Source organism: Mauremys reevesii, linkage group 3 (assembly GCF_016161935.1).
Source record: "Mauremys reevesii isolate NIE-2019 linkage group 3, ASM1616193v1, whole genome shotgun sequence".
NCBI lineage: Eukaryota > Metazoa > Chordata > Testudines > Geoemydidae > Mauremys > Mauremys reevesii.
In genome coordinates, this window is record NC_052625.1 from 80,522,554 (window position 1) to 80,541,745 (window position 19,192).

General features: G+C 42.5%; 1 protein-coding gene across 12 annotated transcripts in view; it reads left to right on the forward strand.

Moving 5' to 3' along the window:
• Positions 1-19,192, forward strand: part of SIPA1L2 (signal induced proliferation associated 1 like 2) — a 239,923-nt gene that overhangs the window by 18,829 nt on the left and 201,902 nt on the right. The window contains exon 2 of one of the 12 annotated variants that reach the window (XM_039528813.1): positions 17,308-17,393. The exons of the other annotated variants lie outside the window; for them this stretch is intronic. The gene's annotated coding sequence lies outside the window, so the exon portion shown is untranslated. The remainder of the gene's footprint in view (positions 1-17,307; positions 17,394-19,192) is intronic. 12 annotated transcript variants of the gene reach the window in all.

The following is a 19,192-nucleotide window of genomic DNA, read 5'->3' on the forward strand; positions in this document are numbered from 1 at the left end:
TTTTTCCACATTTTTTTGAGTTCCAGGCAACTATTTTGCTAATTTGAGGTATTTATTGTTAAACTTCTTTCTTTCTTTTAAAAAAAACAACAACTTGTTTAGGTTCAGTTTCACTGTGAATCTTTCACAAAATGTGAAATCAACATATAAAGCAAAATTGGTCACAAGTATCAGAAAGATATGGTCTGAAATTGCGACAGTAACTATTTCAAATATAGCAACAAAGATAATCTCAAACCTCAAAATATTTATATGTACATGTAAAACCTGCATACCATAAAGGGTGTTCTGTCTCCACAAGCTTACTCTTGTGATCTTCTCCATAACATATGTTGATGGGCAAGGCTGCAACTTGAATAATTCTTCATAGCATGCCAGTTCAACCTATAATCTAACTTCAGTGTTTGCTACTATCTATAGGAACAGACCTTTGGGAGGTGGGGGGAAGGGGGATTCTTAGGCCCTTTATTAGGGTACAGTTGCCATTTGTTAGGTTGCTATGGTTGATAAAAAGCTATCAACCATAACTGTTCAATAATGTCCTTTGGGGGTCTTTGTCTTTATTGCATTGTATTGGGTTGTGTAGGCTGCTCAGTGAATCTGGTAGGGGCAAGCATGTAGATAAGTAGTGTAGTGCCTCTACTTTTATAGCTATAAGTAGAATGGGAAAATTCTCTGATCTGGTACAATTAAGTTTTCATTGCTAAATGTTAAGATCTCTCCTTTTCTCTTTGCAAACTTTTTTTCTATTTTCTTTGTACTGGCAGTCAACAAACAACTGTCTGATTATAAGTCCATCCCCAGCTGTGAAAGGCAGACTTCTCAGAGGATGCTCTGGGGAATTTTCGTCCTTCATCTATATCCCCTATTCCCACATCCAGAAGGAGTGATCGATTGTTTATTCTCTGTGACTTGTGTGGAAGGAAACGGATGAGAGGGGGGCCATCAGGCAGGTATCCTCTCCTAACACTCATTCAAACATCAGGAGAAAATGGGGGGAGGCTTTTACTCAAGCGTGGTGTCGATTTGTTAAGTACCTGAAGCAGTCAGTGCTCTTCCTGGAACCCATGTAGAATGGAATAGCATTACCTGCTATTGTCTGTGACCAAAACATTCCCTGTTAGTGGTTTTTCATTGACAAAGCTCAGCCTTCCAATCCACTGCGGCCAGGAAGGCTCATGTCTATGCTACAAACTTTGGTCAGTGCAAGTGCAAGGACCCTGCTAACTCTAAATCCACCGCAGGCTGTCACATCACCTGGGCTTGGGATACTGTGTCAGCTGATCTCCACAGTCTCCAATCTACCTGGGCAGTACAGCAGACATGGCCCTGCCCCTTAGCTCCTCTCCACTCCCTAGCCCACCCACCCCTTGCTTCCCACCGGTTAAGGGTTAGTCCTCTCACTTTTAAAAATGATTGCTTGCCCCTCCCCCGGCTTTTCTGGCAGCCCTGTTGCCATGTATCCAGTTTTAGACTGGAAACTCCAGTAGAAAATGGGACCTGGGTGTCTGGTTAGCAGTGCTCCCTGGAAACTAAAAGTCCAGTTATAGGAGTAACCACATTACCCTCTGCTCCTCTCACTCCCAACACCTACCTCTGAGGGCTGGAAGAGAACCTGTCCTGCTGCTGCTGGATGTCACGGAGTGTGGGGGAGTCAGGGTCCTGCACCCCCCACTTCCTGCGATTCACTGTGACTCTCAGCCAGCAAGTAAAACAGGTTTATTAGATGACAGGAACACAGTGAAAGCAGAGCTTGTAGGTATGGAAAACAGGACCCCTCAGTCAGGTCCATCTTGTGGGGTAGGGAGCCCAGACACCAGTTCTGGGCCTCCCTCTGTTTCCCCAGCCAGCTGCAAACTGCAACCCCCTCCAGCGTCTCCTCTGTCCTTTGTCTCTTTCCCTGGGCCAGCAGGTCACCTGATCTTTTTGTTCTCCCAACACCTTCAATTGGCACCTTGCAGGGGAGGGGGCCAGGCCATTTTCTGTGCAGGCAGCGTTACACCTGTCCTCTAGGGCTCTAACAATCACACAGCCTTATCCCAACACCTAGATACTTAAGAAATGCATAGGGGAAACTGAAGCACTCACAGTATTCAGAGAAAACATTAAGAACATTCCCACTTTGTCACACTGGAGGAGGGGCAGCTCGGTGCAGAAAGAGACAAAGAGAATGGGCTAGAACCAGGGAGAAGGTAGGTGGCTGCTCTATGTGGGCAGGGGTGGGGGTGGGGATCCTGTTTACCCCCTCCCCAGCCCTGCTGCGCTTGCAGTTTACCCTGGCCCCTCCTTTGCTCCAGGGACCAACCCTAGCTCCCGCCCCACTGTGCTTTTGCCCCCGGCCCCTTTTACAATCATTCTCTAGGGGGCCCACAAATATGTTTGGAGCCGAGCCCACAAAAAGTTAATCTGGCCCTGCCTCCGGGGTAGAAAAGAGCTCCAGACTGCATGCATCTCTGGCCTCCAAGTCATCCTCTGCCTCTGGTTTCCCCTCCCCCTCTTCATCCAAGATTGCCTCCTCCTGGCTCGGTCCACTCTTGACTGGCAACGAAGCCAACAAATTATCTACAGGGGACTTCCCAGTAGAGGTGAGGTCACCAAGTATCGCATCCAGCTCTTTGTAGAACCAGCAGCTCATGGGTGCAGCACTGGAGCGGCAGTTTGCTTCCCGTGCCTTGTGGTAGGCGTTCCCAGCTCCTTCAGTTTGACCCTGCACTGCAGTGTGTCCCGGTCATGGTCCTTTTCTATCATGCATCTAGAAATCTGTCCATAGGTATCATAATTCTGACAGCTGGAGTGCAGCTATGACTGCACTGCCCCCCTCCCCAAATGATGAGGTTCGGCAGCTTGGCATTGCTCCAAGTGGGGGATTGCCTGGTGTGTGGAGCAGGCATGGTCACCTGGAAAGACGCGCTGAGACCACTGCACGCATCATGGAGCAAACAGGAAGGGGACTTTCAAATTTGCAAAGGAATGTATGGGGTGGGGCTGACAGTTGGTCACCCGAGGGCAGGGCAGAAGAGTCCAAACCGATGGCCAGAGAAGTCAGAACAGGCATTGTGGGACACCTCCCGGAGGCCAGTTGCAGCGCTGTAATCACCACGGTGTCTACACTGGCACTGCAGTGCTGTAACCTAGGCACAGAAAGCTCTACGCCTCTCATCAAGGTGTGTGTGGTTTTTTATTTTTTTTTGAGCACTGCATCTGGGCAGTTTCTGCACACGAACTGGCTTGTCAATGTGTACCCCTTGGGAGTTACAGCGCTCAAAGCTGCTTTACTGCATGGAAACTTGCCAGTGTAGACGGGGCCTAATACAAATGGGAAGGTGTCTTAGAAGAAATAAAAAAAAATATATATGGAGATACCCCAGATTATTTCATAGAACAGGAAGGGACCCTGAAAGGTCATTGAGTCCAGCCCCCTGCCTTCACTAGCAGGACCAAGTACTGATTTTGCCCCAGATCCCTAAGTGGACCCCTCAAGGGTTGAACTCAAAACCCTGGGCTTAGCAGACCAATGCTCAAACCACTGAGCTATCCCTTCCAGTTTCATTATGGTATCAAATGCACAAAGTAAATGGTGGAGGAGGAGCTTTCCCCACCCCCAACTTTCACTTGTAGTAATCATAAGTGTTGGGATAACAGTATGTTTTTAAAGAATGTTCAGATAGTGATTATTTTCCCCCTCTGGAGCTGGTGAGTTTTCTACTGAAAACTTTGTTTTAGATTTCCAAATAATTGTCAGGTATGCCTCTCATTTTTCTCAGTGCCTAAAATATTTTAAAATTCAGGATACTGTTTTTTGTGTTTCATATTTGCTGGGGAAGGCCCCAAGATCCACCCCCCCCATTTTTATATTTTATATATAAAGTTTTTGGCCTTGCCCCAGCCTCTTGTTTTAAGCCTGATCTTGCTCTGTAAAATATTAGCAGTATTCCCAACTGGAAATGTTCAAAAATTGAGAATCAGGCACCAAAATATCATGCAATTAGTTTAAAGTACTTTAGTTTCTAAAGCCTTTAGAGTACATGAAGATCACATGTTTAAAGGTGTTGGTTGCAGATGTGAGGGTGAGAAACTTGAAAGCTGAGATTTTCATGTAATCACTTGTCTCCGAGAGCTTGGGTTTTAATTAAAACACCAAATATCATAAGGTTTGTGATAAAATAATGAGTTGGAAACACAGTTAGTAAAATATTACAAATGAAGTAGAGAACTTTCAAAAATGGCCAAAACTTTTTTTAAAAAAATAAAGTTTTGGGGCTCAAGGAAAAAGGTTGAAAATAAGTTTGATGTCCTTGAACTCTGACAAACTTGGTTCTTGATCAAAACTTAAAAACAAACAAACAAAAAACTTGAAGTACACTTTTTAATAATGAGGCTATATAATATTGATAAAAGAGAGCCACTTTCTTTCCTGCATTGGACATCGTGGATTACTGAGAATTAGAATAATTCACTTTGCTCTTCTTTTATCTTGTTCGCGTGGACAATAGAATCAAGTTAGTTTTATTTGTCAGTGTCTAATGATTTTCACTTTCTTACTGTCCTGTGTGTTAATACTTCATTCTTGGTTTTGCAAGCACCACAGAAGCATATGTAAATTTCCATTTGAATTACATGAATTAATAAAAAAGAGACAGTAACTTCTTTTGGAAACCAGGACCAAAATCTACCTCATCTGTCCTTAAATCTCCACCTAGTATCAACCTGTATAATTAATGGAGCTTAAAACTGGTCACCATAACCAGTCTAGATTCACAATATGATACACAGGCTAGCGGTAGTCTCACTTACATGCTATATTATAACCAGTGAATTACCCATTCACTTGCTATACAGAAGCTGGAGAGACTCTTCTTAAATGTATCTCCTTGCTATGGGTCAGAGATTATCACATATTTGGTGAAATCCTGGTCCCATTAAAGTCAACAGCAAAACTCAAATTTGCTTCAATGGGCCAAGGATTTTTTCCCTTTTATCTTGCTCTTCATGTACAACTGAGAGATAACTCTCCTTTTCATTCACCATGCCAATTGGGGCTGGAGGGGCCCATCTGCCCTGGTAATCCTCCCTGTATAGCCTGGATATACTTGTAGGAGAGTTGAGATGTGCAGATACTCAGTTACTGTCCCAGCCAAGGATTCTGAGACACCACCCTCCAGGCATAGTACAGTCAGTTTTCTCTTTACATTGCTTACCTAACACATGGGCTGCTGTCCAAGAATAACTGACACACCCTTCCCATAACAGGGGAGAGGGGAGCTGGCATGTGCGCAGGCCATGCTTGGCAGCTGCCTTCCACTTCAAGCAGCATACAGTTGCCAGCATTCATTTGCCCCAACCCAGTAAATCATGTGATGTAACCTGAGGATGTTTTGAACCCGCTCTACAGTAAGGATACTCTCCCAAACATTTCTCACTTTTGCTGACATCAGTTCATCTCAACTGTATTAACAGTAGTGGGTCTTCATATAATTTTAAGCACGGTGTTGATTAAACCTGTTCTGAGGAGGATTAACTGAAGTGGTACTTTAAAAATGGTGATGGCAGCCAGCCAGTCCGTGTGCAACAGGTATTCCGGTGTTGCTAATACTTGTACAGCTGAATCATTGGTAACAATGTTAAGAAACGTATGAAAAATTGCCACAGTGGGAACTTGCTTTGTGCAGCTCCTATTCACTGATGTCTCAGTGTGAACCCTCCATATTACACCAGCAGCAGGCAGCTGCCTATTAATTAACTGGGTGCTGCCGGTTGACAAATACAGAGCTAATTTTCAGTACTGGGCCTTCATCCCAAAGATAAGACTCTTCTCTGACACCCTCCTGATATCAGAGGACCTCTCCCTGACCTCTATTCAATGTAGGCTTCAAGAGTGGGTACAGGTTGTCTCTGTACCACTGAAGACATTACTGTTGGAATTCACATATGCAATGGTTTAATTTGGCATCTGTTGAGGATCCACATTCTTTAGGTGGAAGGTGAATAGGGCTATGGGGGCAGAGAAATTTAATTAAAAAAAAATCTTATGCCTTTTGTATCTTCTTTTATATTGTGTAAAGAGTGCCTGAAAACTCTTTTCTTTATCTTTGTTAACAAATTATTTGCTGCTTTTTTAACCTTAGGAATATCAACTCTGATCTCAGGATGTTATTTCCCCCTTGAGATGTTAGCTCTTGTAGCTTAGTTGAAGGAGTTAGGACATCTTCGTTAAAGTTTCAACATCCCATCTCAAAAATATTAGTCAGTCACTGGAGCTTGACTAGGTAATAAACAGAGTTTTAAACAGTCTGATTGAAAATCTCCTAGTCGTTCACTACTTTACTTTAGCTCTTTACACTAGTGATGTCATAATTTCATTAGTTCATTTATCATAGAACCTTCAAGACTATACATGACTTGAATTTCTAACATCCGGTAATAGATTTCTTTTTGGTGGGGGGGGGGGGGGGACAGAAGAAGCTTAGTTTCCTCCCTTTGCAGTCATTGTTAAGGTTAATATGAAAACCTTAACTGCATATTTTCTGAGTTTCTGGTATTTTTGTTTAAAATGTTTCATTGATATTTTAAAGGGCAATATTTCAATGTGAAAACTTACTTTTTTTTACCTGGGACTATATTTAGAATGCATGAGTATTTAAAAAAAAATATTCTAACATTGTTAAATTTGAGAACTCAGATGGAGGTGTAGTATTGTAGGATGGTGTAAAGAGAAAATTGATTAGCATTCACTGTGACTGCCAACTAGCAGCACTGGAGAGCTGCAGATATAGCACCTTAAACTCAATTCCAGGTCATAAGAAAGGAATACACTTCTACTGGCAGTACTCGGAGTAAAAAGAAATGGAAAGTGTTTGGATTCAAGGAAAAAGTGGAAAATAAGCTTGACTTCCTTGAACTGTGACAAATTTGCTTATGAAACTAATCATTTAAGATTTTGATTAAAAAAATCTAGGACAGGCTATAATGCATAAGGTTGAATGGGGTGTGGTAGCAATAGGGATCATTGTATCACTGGAACTCAGCAGAGGCATTTGGGCTTCAAATTCTGCTACGGGCCCTAGAAGTCTTGCGAGGATTGTTGGGGAAAGTAAAAGGCTGAGTCATTTGATAGGGATGAAGGAAAGCAAAGAACATTTGAGACTGGAAGACAAGGAAAGTGAGTTAACCATCTCTTTCTATTTAGCCGGTCATGATTTAGGATAACATCAGCCATTCCCTAACATGCACTCCTCCCCATTCAATCCTTTTCAGGGCACAAAAAACTATTTGTGCCTTAATTCTGTTTTCCTCACTTTCAAACATTGTTCAACTAAGTTCTCATTTTTTCAATTACTTGATATCCATTTATAATCAACTTGAGTCTTAATGAAGTTATTTTTCTGGGACTAGACTAATAGAAACCATTGTTCTGAGGCCCTTTGTGGTGAAACACTACAGCACAATTGTAACTACTAAAACAACTCCTTAGAGCCTTTGTCGCAAACAATTCAATTGATTTACAGCAATAATATAAAAATTCTCACATTTGAGCTGACTATGCAATCTGAGATTAAATATAAACCTGAAAATGTGAGTTTTATAATGAAGCTCTTTTTTTTTTAAACACACATTTATTACACCAATGCAAATAGCTGCATTGGTGTAATAAATGTGTGTTTAAAAAAAATCTGCCTAGAACCGTTTACGACTTGAAACCAACTATGGTAAGACATAATTGCACAAAGGGTACCCATTCGTTCAGTCTAGTTCCATTAAAATAGCAATGGACGTAAGTGAATTAAGGTGTACTTCTTTTTTTTTTTAAGGGCTTGGCTACACTCGAAACTCCAAAGCGCTGCTGTGGGAGCGCTCCCGCGGCAGCGCTTTGAAGTGCGAGTATGGTCGCGGCGCCAGCTCTGCGCTGCAGGTACTCCACCTCCCCATGGGGATTAGCTTACAGCGGTGGGAGCCGCGCTCCCAGCGCTGGGGCACTGTTTACACTGGTGCTTTACAGCGCTGTAACTTGCTGCGCTCAGGGGGGTATTTTTTCACACCTCTGAGCAAGAAAGTTGCAGCGCTGTAAAGTGCCAGTGTAGCCAAGGCCTAACTTTCAACTCATGGAACAGTTCTTTATTAAAGGACTAAAGAGCACTGTTAAATATTAAATACACTTTTGCTAATTTTTAAAAGGGAGAACTTTGTCCTTTCAAACAAAACTTCACAAGATGAAACAGTACATCATCAGAAGAGAGAAATACTCCTTTCATGGCTCCAAAAGATAGGAAGGTACTGTATAGAGCTAAAGGAAGTTGTTTTTGGCAAATAGTGAACTTGCTGAAAAGTATAGTTTCAAGGAGGCCAAAACTATTCACTATTTTGTGTCAAATTAGCTGAATATTTTCAGCTGAAAAAAGGGAAGCGAAATTCCAAACAGTTGACATATTCTGTTTGAACACTTTCAAAATGAAACATTTGAACTTCTTGTTTCGAGTTGGTCTATTTGGGGCGGGGGGGAGGGCAAGAGGAGGAAGAAAAAATTAACCCAAAATTATCTTATAAATCATAGAAGTACAAAAAAAATAAGTTTCCAGACTGCTAGTCATTTGCATTTTAATACTCGAAGTACTTTTTATTCACATTTTAATAGGTGAGGAAAGGAAGGATGGTTCAATGTAGGGCACTAGTCTAGGATTTGGGAAACCTGTGTTCAGGTTCCTGCTCTACTACAGACTTCCTGTAGGACCTTGAACATTTAGCTTTTCTGTGCTTGAATTCACATCTGTAAAATGGGAATAATAGCACTTCTCTACGTCACTGGGGTGTTGAGAATGATACATTAATGATTGTGAGATACTACAACGATGGGAGCCATGTAAGTGCCTAAGACAAATAGGCCAGTTATCCGTAATACGAATTAAGGAATTTCTCTGTTTATAAACGAATAGGTTCAAATTATTTCATATATGCAGCAGCTTTTTAAAAATAAATTCAACTGCTCAGTAATATTAATACCACTTAGCAATTTGATGGCACACTTCATCAGTAGATCTCAAAACATTTTCCAAGGAGGCCAATGTCATCCCTATTTTACAGAAGGGGAAACTGAGGCACAGAGTGGAAATGACTTGCCCAAGGTCACCCAGCAGGCCAGTGGTAGAAATCTTCTATAGTGTATTAGTCTGTATTATTCTCAAACACGTTGTTTTACCTTGAGATCTTAAATGCAAGGATTTCATTCTTTATTTGGCATACTATTGTGAATTACCATATATGCTGATAGCTCTATATATATATATATGCCACTGTGTTTAAGGTTGTGTCATGACTCTCTCTGTTTAAATATATATATATATATATATATATATATATCAACATGCTTAGCCAGATTCCTTTTTAAAATTTGGTGTCTCTCTGGAGGATGCAGGGTGGGGTTAGTGATCCAAATTCTGAGTTGTTTGAGCTAGGATTCTGAAAAATATAAGCCTTCACTCTTAGCAATTTTTAAAGAAGTTTTTTTTTGTTTGTTTTTTTGGTTTTTTTGCAGGGGTATGTCTACATGCAATAAAACACCTGAGGCTGGTCCATGTCAGTGGACTCAAACTCATGGTGCTTATACTAGGGTATAAAATTGCAGTGTGGACCTTTGGGCTCAGGCTGGAGCCAGGGCTCTGGGACCCTCAGGCTCCAGCTCAAGCTCTGCGAGCCCGAATCAACTGACACAGATCAGCCGCAGATGTTTTATTGCAGTGTAGACATACCTTAAGTGTCTTTTGCAAAGAGCTAATGATAAAACCGTTGATGTGGGTCAAAATGTTTTATCTGTTAAGTCTTACCCAAGATAGTACATAGCACCCACCAAATCTTTCCGGGACCCAAATTGAAAAAGGTATTTTATAAATGGCACATGCACTCTGTAAAAATGTACAATCCTGAAAAATCACTAGAGGGTTTCCATTCCCACCATTTTATATACTTCAAAGCCAGGGGCGGCTCTAGCCATTTTGCCGCCCCAAGCACAATGGCATGCAGCGGGGTCGGGGGGGGGAGGGCGCTCTGCCGGTCGCCAGTCCTGCGGCTCCGGTGGACCTCCCGCGGACGTGCCTGCAGAGGGTCCGCTGGTCCCGCGGCTCCGGTGGTCCACTGGAGCCGCGGGACCATCGGACCCTCCGCAGGCATGCTTGCAGGAGGTCCACCGGAGCCACCTGCTGCCCTCCCAGCGACCAACAGAGCGCCCCCCGCGGCATGCCGCCCCAAGCACGCGCTTGGTGTGCTTGGGCCTGGAGCCGCCCCTGTTGAAAGCTTGACTAATGTAAGTGCTTTAGAATCCAAACAGTTACTCGGATTGCTTTGAAATTTTGTGCACTTTCTAGAGTCATAGGGTAGGGTTAGTGATACAAATTTGGAGTCATATGATTGAGGGGTTCCAGAGTTAGAGGCCCCCCTAAAAAGGTTTTCTTCTGCTGTTAAACTGAGAGGTACTAATGACTGGATGAATCACAGATCTCACTGAGCTTGATGGCTGTGGAGGTGGGGGAAAGAGGGAGTGAGGCTGCAGTAAGGGGAGGAAGTTATGGGGTGGATAAAATGGGAGTGGGTGCTATGGGGGAGAGAAATTGGAGGCTCAGGTGAGGGGAGGTTGGGAGGAGTGGGAAGGGGGATGTGGTGGGGAATGCCAGGGGAACTGAGAGGGCAGGAGCAGTGTCAGCCCCACATTCCCCTCCCAGATCTAGGGGACTTTTGCCCCTCTAGTAGGGTCTGAGTCCCCATCGCCTCCCTCAAATGAGCTCAGATATTGGGGGGCCTTGCCCCTCTGAGTGTGTCTGAGATCCTCATACTGCTCCCCTTTGTGTGCTAGGATTTGGGGGCCCATCTACAGGGGGTTAGTTCCCCCTCCACCTCATGTGAGCCAGTTTTTGGATGATGTTGCCCTTTTGGGTGGGGAGCTGAGAATGGGCACTTTTCATATATATCACAGTCTCTAAAATTCTTGGGAGGGGATGGGAACATCCCTTGAGATGAAGAGAACAGTTCATATGTCTCAGAACCGTTGTTTCATGTTGTACTCATGTTGCGGTCTCATTCAGCTGAGAACATCACATTACCGTGGGCAAAGCTCTCCCCGCATTTTGTCCTTTAATAGTATTAGATAGAATACTATGGGTGAAAGTGAATGGGTTACAAAAGTAGGTGAAAGATCTTGTACCTTTCAGCAGCTGTGAGGTTGGCAGAGTAAAGGTGTGTGTGTGTGTGTGTGTGTATTAATGGGATGTATGAGGGCATTTCTGAAATAGGGCAGAGTTAAGGTTGCATGGGAAACCTTAACTGTATTTCCTGATTTTTTTCAGAAGTCTGAGGTTTTGCTCAACCCAATTATGTGCAAGGAGGCAACATACCACCAAACAACCTTAATTCTTTGTTAATATAGTTTTTTGCTGCTGAATAAATATTTGACACTGCAATTACCTTCAGAAGCCTTGGGGAGCAATTGCTGCAAAACTACTGCTCAGCCCTGGACTGGAGCATGCTCAGTGCCCTCTGTGAGGATGGCACATTCTTCATGGAATTAGAATGTTTGGAAGATCTTGCTCTCTGCTTTTAACAAGCCTCTTCTGAGCATGTGTAAATGGTGATTTTTTCAGAGGTTCAGAATTCAGACTAATTTGGGTAGATTTTCACAGCGACATCAAAAATTATCCTGCCACCAGGGCCGCCGGGTTGGGGGGGGCAAGAGGGGCAATTTGCCCCGGGCCCTGCAGGGGCCCCCATGAGAGTTTTTCGGGGCCCTTGGAGCGGGGTCCTTCACTTGCTCTGGGGACCCCAGAAAGCTCTCCGGGTCATCATCAGCAATTCGGCGGCGGGGGGGTCCTTCTGCTCCAGGACCCGCCGCCGAAGTGCCCCGAAGACCCGCCGTGAGGGGTCCTTCCGGCACTTCGGCGGCAGGTCCGGGGGCGGGTCTTCAACGGCAATTCGGCGGCGGGGGGTCCTGCTCCGGGACCCACCCCCAAAGTGCTGGGTCTTCGGCAATTCGGCATCGGGGGCCCCCCGCCACAGAAGACCCCAGGCCGCCTGAATCCTCTGGGCGGCCCTGCCTGTCATATTTCAAATCCCTGTTCCAAAGCATGGAGGTGTGTTAGAACTTTTCAGTGAAACAGTTGTAAGAATTTTTTACCTTGGCAAAACCATATTTTTCCTAACCCTTTTCTCAGAAATAGATTAACAGTTTTTGCTGAAACTTCTGCCTTCCTACTCCCAGAATAAATAAAAATAAATTCAGGTTGAGGCAGAGATCCAACATGGAAAACTTCAGCCTGAAAGGTTCATGTCTGTCAAATTTATAAGCAACTGAAAAGTGTTAGACTCACTGCTAATGCTGCCTAGAATGTTTGTTTATAATTTTACTGTTTACAGTAGACTCAGTGTGTGTGTGTGATCTTTGATGCTGAGACCTCCTCCTTCCCACACATACAGGCCTTGTCCAAATCTTACCATTTTTTCCTCCACCATGTGATGAAAATCCAGTTCTTCCTTTTTTGGCATCTAAAACTCTTGTCTATTCTCTGGTAATCTTGTATCTTGACTATTACAGCTGCTTCCTTTCCCCCATTGTAGTCGCTACAGTTCATCCAGAATGCAACTGCTAAAATGAACTTTAACTTTTTTTTTATTTGACTTAGTGCCACCTTCAAATACCTCTTCTGGCTCACACTTATGAGCATATGAAGATAAATTACTTATCCTTTCCTTTAAGGACCTACCTAACTCAACCTGACCTATATATCCAACCTAGCCCAGTGATGCTGGTCCCAGTGCCCTGTTTCTCCATTTCTCTCAACTATGTCCGTAGTTGATTCAGCTCTTCATCCTTCTGAAGTAAATAGTTCAGTGTATCTTAGTGCAAGTCTGTTTCAGATGTGGTCTTTTAAAGCAGAACAAATACAAACAAAAAGACCAACCAAGGTTGTGTCTTTCAGCTTTGTATGGATGCTAACTATACTTTGGCATTTAAGTGTTGGGATACTAGCCCTGTTGCCCTTGACCAAAAATTCTCTTCCCTTTCTCCCCAGTTGGCTGCCACTCTTCACTTAGAGCAGGGATCTCAAAGTCCCGGCCTGCGGGCCATCTGTGGCCCGAGAACCTCCCCATTGCAGCCCGTGGAGGAGAGACGCGTGCAGACATGCTGCCCAATGTCTCCTGCAGGCGCCGCCCCCGGCAGCTCCCATTAGCTGGGGGAGAGAGACAGAGATACCATCACTAGTTGCTGGGCAGAGTCAGCCATGGAGGTAGCATCACTTTTTTCCACAATGAATATAAACAAGTCAAAATACTGAACACAACTATCTGATGCACACCTTGCTGCAATCCTGAAGGTTTCAACTGCTCAGTCACTGAGGCCAAACATCAACAAACTGACAGACCTGAAGCATTGCCAGGTGTCTGGCAGACACTAAAAACTCTCTGGCAGGCAAAGAATTGTATAAAGTTGTATGACAATTTTATTATTTCTAAGAAATTCAAAATAAAAAATACAATATACACATTTTCTTTTCTGAACACCATCTTCAGTGACATTATTGGCCTGTTGGGAAGATTTGAGGACCCTAAGGTAAATTGAGTTTGAGACCCCTGACTTAGAGACTGCTAATGATTACATCTTACATAAATACAGCTTAGATCTTTAAAGATGAGGCATATGAAATATCGAACTACTTGCATGTGGAGAAAATAAGATGATAGTACTTCTGGCATGATTCTCTCATCAGAATATGCACATTTAAAACTTGCTAACACTGAAACAGTCAAGATGTATGGGACACTAATGCATATAGAGTAGCAGTTTCTCTCCACACTACTTCCCCGTAAAGTGTTAATGTATATCATAGGATCCTCATTGGTTTACTTCTCTAAAATACACACCATTTACAAGAGTTGGAGTGCCTGGCGCTTTCTAGAGACACTTAGGTACCATAATGATGGAGACAGAAGGGAGGTGAAAAGAGAGCAAATTAAGATCTTAAACAAAAACACACACACACAGAATTGTTATTAAGCAATTGACATTCAAGATTTTTCCATTAGATTAAAGAAATGTCAGATGCTATCAATTAGACGTATTTTCCCCATGTTTTCAGTTTTAGATATTACTTCTCAGATTTGCTTAAACCGCATTTATCTACTGAAATCAAAACAGTGACTTAATGAAGTTCCTGGTTACCATAAATGTATTTCACAATGAATGCCACAGACCTAAATTCCATGTTAATAATCTAGATTTCATGTTGAACATTGCATAATCTCAGTTTTAAATGTTTTAAACTCCAAATCAGGTCAATAGGACTTTTTCTTCATAAATTATTTTATCCAACCTATCTTTGTATTATGTGGGAGCAGGGTCTGATGAAATGAAAGAGTATGTTTATAGGAATTCACAATCAGGTAAGTAAGTCTGTATGTCCTTGCAGTTTCCGTTGAACAAAGATGATCTGTCAGAAAACTTAATGCTATCTTGTGTGATGGGGTGATATATGAGAATAAGCAAAAACTCGAGAAGTGAGCCTCCCTTTGTGCAGAACTGTCACTGCTGCCACGTAGCTGATATAGACTCTTTTCAGCTGTCACTTTCAATACAAAAGAGAGAAGACGTAGGGTTTGGATGCTTATTCCCAGTGTACTAATCTGATTGTATCTCTCTAAAACCAAGCTTAATGTCTGCAAGGTCACCTATTGTTTTTTCTCCATCACGATGGAAAGGTCTGGAGTTTTGACTTTTCTATACATTGTATAAATTCACTTAACAATGAAGGCCAAAGAAGGCCAAACCTTAGGCATCTCTTTGCATCAAGAACAAAATAGTATCTAATGTTGATCACTATATATCTTGAGGGACAAAGACTGAAAATTGTGTAACAATATGCATGACATTGTGTTTAAACCTTTCAAAACTCCTGAATGCATTGGGTAGACTTTTGTGTGTGGCTTATATCCTGTTTAACCACAGGAGCAGAGGATTAATAGTGAATATATATAATAAGAATAACTTGTCAATAACAAGTCAAATACGTTTGTTCTCAGTAGCTAGCATCGTTGTCCGTTATTCCACGGATAGATGTGGTTTTGTGGAGGAGCTTTAAAAAGCAAACAACCCCCCAACCCCCATCCTTGTTCCAAACTCATATGGCTGCCAGTCATTGCTGAATCCATGTATGTTAAAGGAATACCAGTGGAAAAATAAAGAATGTGGGCAATAAGATCCTTGGGTCAATACATTGTATCTCAGTACTATATATCCCTTAAATGGCTGCATGTGTGTGCATGCGGGATGAAGCATGTGCCCTGTGCCTCTTTGTGCCTTCAAATGAGTGGTATAAAGGGTGGTACCATCCACACTTCCCCTTCATTTCCTTCTCAGCACCTGTGGCTATGAGCTGGGGCTTTGCCAAACTATGGAGTGACTTCTGTGTTTGTGTGGGCAACTGAAAAAGAGGATGAGAACTAAAGGTTCATATAACACACCAGCTCTCACACAATTTCTGTTTAAAAGGACCCAACTTTATTTTCACTTGTCCACATAGATGCACAAAGTGTCAAAAACTGTCATTCTGGATCAGATAAATGTTCCTTTTTGGTTCTTTTACCTAGTTATTCTTTGAACTAAACAGAACACAGATCAGTTTCTCTTCAGCCCATAGTGACCAGGCTCATGAGAGGTCTGTTCATATTTGAAACTTCCCGTTAGGTTTGGAATTGTGATATGCCTCCCTTTGAGCCACCTGATGCCTGTGAGCTCCCGTTTTAAATGAGATTTTTATTCCTGTTGGCAATGACATCAGTTCACAAACAAAGTGAGCTTCAGCTCTAGTGACTGCTCGATCCTACCCTAATTTTTACAAAATGAGATACTACAGGCTAAATCCTCAGCTGGTGTAGATCAGCACAGCTCCATTGAGCCCTGGGAATTCCTTAGATAAAAATAGGATGGTGGTGTGGATACCTCAGATTCCTTGTAAGTCAGTCAAAATTTTACCTTGAACATTTAGTGCTGGCAAGTATGTTTCTTCTTGCATTGTATGGCCATTTAAGGTATGTCCGTACAGTAGCTCGGAGGTGTGATTCCCAGAGCAAGTAGCCATATGCTCGCTAGTTCTGCTCAAGCTAGCATGCTAAAATTAGTAATGTGTCTGTGGAGGCTTGGGCTATCCACCCAATTATGGACTCAGGAGGTCAGACGGGATTGTACTCAGTTGGCTAGCCTGAGCTGCTTCAGGTGCTGCTGTAGCTATGCAGAGCTGTCATGTTTCCCTCTTCTTGTGCTGCGAATTGCACCTCCCAGCTGCTGTGTAGACATACTCTTAGGCAAGAACCTGATCTGCTAGTTGGATGTGGAAAAACCTCAGGGTTTTTAAGTAGAATGGATTAAAGCCCTAATTATTTAAATCCGACTTCTTCTTGTATTTGGCAGCAATACAGTAGGTCAAACTATGCCCAGGGTGACCATTTCTAGCCATGAAGGGCACATTTAGGTGGAAAAGTCATAAGTGACTTAGGAGCACAAGTGCCTCTGAAAGTTACTCCAGCCCATCAAGAGAAGGTCAGAGAGATGTTAATAAGGGTATGTCTTCTCTACAGGGTAGGGACTTTTTGTCTGTAACCTGTAATCACTTTTGTGGCACGATGTTATTTCTAAACAATTTGCATGTTGAAATGTAATGGGTTACCTTTTGGTTAACGTACTCTTTTTTTAAAAAAAAAAAAATCGTAAGAGAATCTTTTTCCTTGTTATAACTATTGGAGAGCCACAACAGTGTCTCAGAATTACGGACATGTTAAAATCAGCAGCAGATTTTCTTCAATTGGATATGGCACACTGCAAAGCAAAATGTTATCATTGCTAATTATTATGATTTAAATCTGTGTTGTATCTATTTTATTTCAACAGTAAACGTCTGCTGAATACTACTCTCGTTTATCATCATTTTAGCAAATGAATCTCGGTACCAAGAGAAATTTTTGTTCCATGGTAAATAGACAGGGATGGCAGAGTCTTGTTCATGCCTTAAGTGATAGTTGATGGCATTGGAAGAATGCCAATTCCTTTTTCCTTCTATGTATAGTTCACATCCCCTGTTCCCCATATTAAGCTGTTGTGTGTGTGCCTTTGGGGATATATCTGGTTTAGTTGGCTAGTTGGTTTGTTTAAAAAATTCTGTACTACAGTCCATATCTCTTCTTAAGAAAGCACACAAACTATGTAATGTTAAATATCTAATTGAAATCCTTCTGCAGTAATGGTAGGGTTAAGAATTTGAAGCTGAATTTCTGTCTACCTAGGTCTTTGCAGAAAAAGAGAACAGAAAAGAGCACATCAGCCTCATTTTGCTTCCTGTTCTGAATGTGACAGATCTCCTAACCAGAAAGTAGGTTTTAATTTCAAACTGCTCTATGGAAGGTTTTTCTGAATCCAGCTTGCCTACCAATAAAGAAAAAAAAAATGTGGGAAAGCAATGTCAGTCATAATTATCATGAACCAGGGATAGGCTGACTTGTATCAGGAGATGGAGGGTTCAAAGTGTGTATCTACTCTCAAAAGTGTTACACTCCCAAGTAACACTGGAAAACGGTACCACCTTACTAAGATCTGTTGTCTGTATACATTCAATCACATCTGCTTGTTTTAGTGACACAAATTTTTACTACCGTTCAGTCCTGCAGAACCAACACAGGTTTGGGCGAGTGGACTGGATTCATGTTATGCAAGCTATTCAACAAAACTGTTGCATTCCAATTGGAGTGTAACCTGTGCACGCCTCAGGGCAGACTGTCAAAAAGCAGGGCAGACACCCCAAACTGGCTGTATGTTCTATAAATAGATTTCACCAACCCAGTAAAAAATGTGAACTCCTGAAGCTTACCACGGAGTCACAGACAGTCCCTTTGGGCATTCCACTCTATCTTCCCACCCAGACAAGATGCACTTTGGCATGGTCTACGCTTTTTTTTTGGGGGGGGGGGGGAATGGATCTAAGTTACGCAACTTCAGCTATGTGAATAACGTAGCTGAAGTTGACATACTTGGGTCTGCTCATCGCGGTGTCTTCATTGATGTGAGTCTACTGCTGACGCTTCCCCGTCGACTCTGCCTGTGGCCTCTCCCCCGCCCCAGTAGAGTACAGGAGCTGACGGGAGAGCACTCTGGGGTTGATTTATCAAATTGACCCCCGCTGGATCGATCGCTGCCCGCCGATCCGGCAGGTAGTATAGACATACCCTTAGTGACAGTCAGTTACCATACACCAGAGATCACACAAGATTCAGGTTGTTTCCAGCCACTTACCCCAGGTCAATTTGTACCTCACATCTCATACCAAAGACACCACTTGTAGCCAATCCTATAGTAAACCAACTAAGGATTTACTAACTAGGAAAAAAGAAATGAGTTACCAGATTAAAGCAGGCAAACATATATACATGAATGAGTTAGTCCATTTTTAAAAGGTGACAGAGTTGTAGTCATCTGTCAGCACTGAATGTCTTTTAGGGTTAACCCAGGTTGACACTGGGAATCTCTGCTTCTGTTTCCTAGCTCCACCCCCCGAGAGTCCAAACAGCAAAGAGATGACAGATTTTCTTGTTCACTATCTTTGTCCTTCCTCCATAATTCAAGTTGATGGGATGAGCTCTTTTGCACTAGTCTCTTCATGATGTGTGAAGGGGCAATTAACAGTCTTTGTATCGTGATGTCCCACAATGGCCCATTTAGTTTTGATAGCCGTCTTAATGAGCAGGAGATGATCCTTTCTGACAGTTTGACAGTTTCAGGGTAAACATTTTTACAGTTAAAAACTTACGTATTACTTTATAGCACAAGATAAAGATGTGAGTTTAATGTATACAGCAATTTACAAGTATTTCATAAAGTCTAAACACATTGTTTTAAGTTCAGTAACCATCTTAACCATACTAACACAGAGGTTTTCTTCAAATACACAAGTGGTTTCAGGCAATGAATTTGTCAGTGCTTGGCCGAGGCCTAAAGCCTTGGGAAGAGCTGGCACCTGGTCTGCCAGTGTCACACCATTGTCTTCAAATTCTGCCATCAGATGCACAAGTGCAGCTTCACTAAAGAGCAGAATTTGAAGTAGGAGTTGCACAGATTTAATTAAGAAAAGCGTTTGGCCTGTTGTATCTTTATTGCTGGGCTGATGAATAAGCCATC